Here is a 4,304-nt window from a genome sequence, read left to right on the forward strand (position 1 = left end):
AGCTCAGCCTGGTAGACGGTGCAGTACGTCGGGAGAGCAAGCTTGAGGGTTTTTGTCTCGGCCTCCCCCCTCCATATGGAGAGAGCCGCTCCGACTTTGCCCTCAATCTTGCTCCCGTCCGTGAAAATGCGGACCGCGAAGTTGCTATTATTTCTCAGTTGTTCCTCGTCTACCAGTCTTCCCAGCTCTAGCTCGGTTTGCTCCGCGGGGTGGGGCCTAACTAGTGCCGAGGTCATTCGTTCCACCTCCCGGTCGCCTATTGCCGGCTGGGGCACCCCCCTCTTGGCCTCGTAGAGAGTAGCCGATTCACGGACTCTGAGATCAAGGGGGAGTATCCCAGCCAGCAACAGTGTTGCGTTTAGAGAGGTGGTTCGATATGCCCGGCAAAGCTTTTGAGCGAAACTCCGCTGCAGCGCGTTAAGCTGCTTCTGCGCGCCTAGTTTCTTGGACGCCGGCGCCCACGCACTCGACGCGTACAAGACAATAGGCTCCACCACTGCCGTATAAATTCTGCGGATGACTTCCGGATGTAGTCCCCAGGTGACTTTTGCCGCCCTGGAGAGCTGGCCGTACACTGCCGCCGCCTTTGCGCACACGTTTGTGATGTGAGTGTTGAAGGTGAGTCTGTGGTCTATGGTGAGTCCTAAAAGTTTAATTGACTGAGACATACCAATGCCGATCCCGCCCATGGTCAGTCGTGGGGTGTCGTATTTCAGCTTGTTTGTGAGTACCATTGCACATGTTTTGTGTGGTGCAAACTTCAGTTTGTTTTTGACACCCCACGCCCGAACATACTCGAGAGCGGCATTGGCACGTCTCTCTACCTCCTGGCCTGTGTCCCCCTCAAATAGCAGGACGACATCGTCCGCGAAAGCCTGCACGTAATGCCCCCCTTCCTGCAGGCCCTTTAGCAAAGGGTCCAGCAATAGGTTCCAGAGGATTGGGCCTCCTATTGATCCCTGCACGCATCCTTTTTCCGTTGCCCGCCTATGCTCTACACCCATGTAACGCACCCCGACGGTCCTATCCCTCATGTAGTCGCCCATGACTCTCGCGAGGCCGGCAGGGCATTTTTCCTCCGCCAACCTCACGCTAATCATGGGCCACCAAGCGCTATCGAAGGCCCCCTCTATATCCAATGACACTAGCGTGGTAATTTTCTTTTCAGATATTTTGCTACGGATGTTTTTCAGAAGGATATAGAGGGCGTCCTCGGTGCTGCGCTGCGGCATGAAGCCGAACTGGACCGCCGACATGCGCGGAAGTACGTAGTATTTAAGGCGGGCAACCACCATCTTCTCGTATATCTTGCCCAGTACGGGCAAGAGGCCGATTGGCCTGTGAGATTTGGGGGTGGCGTAGTCCGCCTTGCCAGGTTTTCTTAGGATGACGACGGTTGCCTCCTTCCAGGCTTTGGGAAAGCGTCCGAGCGCCAGGCATCTATTTAGGATGCCTAGGAATAGCTCGGGCGCTTTCCCAATCGCCTGGCTACATATATCGGAGGTCAGACCGTCGGCTCCGGGTGCCTTCTTGGGATTAAAGGATGAGGAAGCCCTAACCAATTCCTGCAGGGTAAACGGAGGTTCGTTGCAGCTGCCCCCTGCTTCCAACAGCTGTCTGGCCTTGGTCCTTGTATTTTCGTGATCGGCGGAGTCTTCCTCGGTGGCGTCCTTTGGGTAGAAGGACTCAGCAAGCCATCTTGCTGATCCCTCTGCATCCAGCGCTACTCCGTTCTTCACCATCGGAATGTCCTCGGTCCTCTTGCTGGTCCTGTTCAGGACCCGGTAGATCCCTTCCCAGACCCCCTCCGTGTCCTGTTTTCCGCAGAATTCCTTCCAACTCTCGACCTGAGCCTTCACTACCGCTTCCTGGTACTCTACCTTTTTCAGGAGGTACTCCTGAACAACCTTTGTTCTTCGGATTGGCGCGGCGCAGCGGATCCTCCTCTTCCTGGTCGCGACTTCTTTCTTCAGGTCCGCTAGGTGCTGGGACCACCACGGTGTGCTCGGTTTTTCCACCTGTGCAGCTTTTTGAATCGTCTGGTTGCAGGCCTCCTTGATGGCCAAGGTGTACTTTTCGACGATGTTGTCGAGGTCTCCTCCATCGTTCACCTTGGCCACTTCCTCCTTCGTGAGGCCACTTTCTTGCCAATACTGGCCCAGTTTCTCATGAAACTGAGGCCAGTTTGCCTTCCGCGTGTTGTAGGTCCTCGTGGTGCGGTGTACTCTACAACCAGACGATTTCTGCAAGTTGAGCTGTATTTCTAGCGCGTTGTGGTCCGAGCTTGTGACGCCATCCCTCACGCTCCAGTCCTCGACCAGTTCTAGGACATCTTCCGTGCACGCCGTGACGTCGATGTGGCTGCTCAGGTACCTGTTTCCTCTGACAACTTCAAAGGTAGGTTTTCCGCCTCTGTTCAATGTGTGAAGGCCCAGTTCGTCGAGAGTTGATAGGAGCTCCTCGCCCCTGCTGTCGGTCTCTGTGCCACCCCACCAGATACTCTTCGCGTTTACGTCGCCGCCCAGGAGCAGTTTTCTGGTCCCCGTGGCGAGTACCACCCTTCTGATTTCCTGGAGGTACGGCTCTATTGGCTTATCCGGCTCAAAGTAGAGGGAGCCTAGCGTGATCTCCCAGGCGCTTGTCCTGATCCCCACCACAACAATATTGTTGTTGGTGAGTTCTGGGTACTGAACCACGTTAAGGCTCGGATCGAAAACTGCGATCGCGGCCTTAACAGTACCCTCCCCGGGACTTGCGTTCTGGAAGATTCGAACGCCTCTAAACTCCTTCATACTTTTCGCCCCGCCGACGTACGGCTCCTGGATCAGTGCGGCTGCGGCTCGGCTGTTGACGGCTTCCATTATCAGCTCCTCGGTGGCGATCCTGGCTCTCTGCAGGTTTGCTTGGAGTATCTGGTATGGCTTCCTGCCGGTCTCCGTGACAATTTCAGCAATAGGCCACTGTCGCCCGCGCTATTTCGTCCCAGCGTTTCCTAACGCGGCACTCGGGACTGAAAGCGTTGTGGCCTATGTTTTGCTCCTTTGCCTTGGCGCAGTTTCGGCATTCCGGGGGTTCGCCTGCCAGGTGTTGTGGGCATTCTGCTCTTAGGTGCGGGCCGCCGCAGTGGCTGCACAGGTCCACCGCCTCCTTGCAGAGCCGTCTTCCGTGCCCGTAGCCCAGGCACCGGGTGCACTGGATCAAGGGCGACTGATCTTCCACCCACAAGGGCTGAAGGTCCACTCTCAAGCGCCCCTTTTCCAGCGCTCTCCTCCAGACTATTGGTGACGTACTCAGGACGACGTTGCAAGTGTGCGGGTTTCTTGCTCTCCTTTTGTATCTCACAGAGATTCGGGCGTCCTCCCCGTCGAGGCCGCGGAAAACGTCCCCATTGTTGCCTCTCAGGGCCGCCACTATCTCCTCGTCACTGAGGACCTTTATGACGCCCCTGAGCAGCAGCAGCGGGTCCCTGTTCTTCGCTTCCTCCACGTGGAGGTTTTGCCCGGACCTCTGCATCCTGCTAATCATTTCTCTTCTGCCTTCCTTTGTTTTGCACCCTACTATCACTTTCCTCTCTCTTCCTTTCCTCACTCTTTCTATATCTATTCCTCCACCTTCTATATTAGCGGCTTTCCTTACTTTATTCAGGACCTCGTCCCCTGTCTCCTCGGTGTCGTTTGAGGTAACGATGATAGAGTGCAGTGCGGTCCGGACCGGTGCGAGGTTCTTTGGTTGCGCAGCTGCAACGCTCGCATAGGTCAATTTATGCTGCGTTTCCATTGCGCTGCGCAACTCCTCTATCTTTTTCCCGTTCTCCTTTATCAGTTCGCACTGCTCCTCTATTTTCTTGAGGAAGAGGTTTTCGTCCAACTTTGCTATTGTAAGTTCCGCGTCCCGCGCGGTTTCGGCAATCTCTCCCTTTTCTGTGGTAGGACGAACCTCGTTCCCTCGCTCTGCCTCCTTGTACAACCTCTTCATGTTGTTTAAAGCCTGCTTCAGTATTTCCTTGAGGTCGCCCTTCATATTTTTAGATTCGGTTAGGGCCGCGTGACCCTTCCCGAACCACGAATTAACTTCCTCTGTCCGGGTTTTCGGGGAGGAGGGCATCAGCCTCTTGGGCACCAAGTCTTCCTTCCCGTAGGTTGCTGCAGGTTTCCGTGCAGGTTTTTTGGTTAGGGGGGGAATGGTTGTGGATGGGATGGTTTTCAGGGGGGTTCCGGTAATCGGGGCACGTCCTAGGGTAGGGGAAATTTGTCTTGGGCTGGTGGCCCGCGCCACCCCCAATTCTCCTACACTTCTACGTCCTA

Source organism: Anticarsia gemmatalis, chromosome 24 (genome assembly GCF_050436995.1).
Source record: "Anticarsia gemmatalis isolate Benzon Research Colony breed Stoneville strain chromosome 24, ilAntGemm2 primary, whole genome shotgun sequence".
In the NCBI taxonomy this organism is placed as follows: Eukaryota; Metazoa; Arthropoda; class Insecta; order Lepidoptera; family Erebidae; genus Anticarsia; species Anticarsia gemmatalis.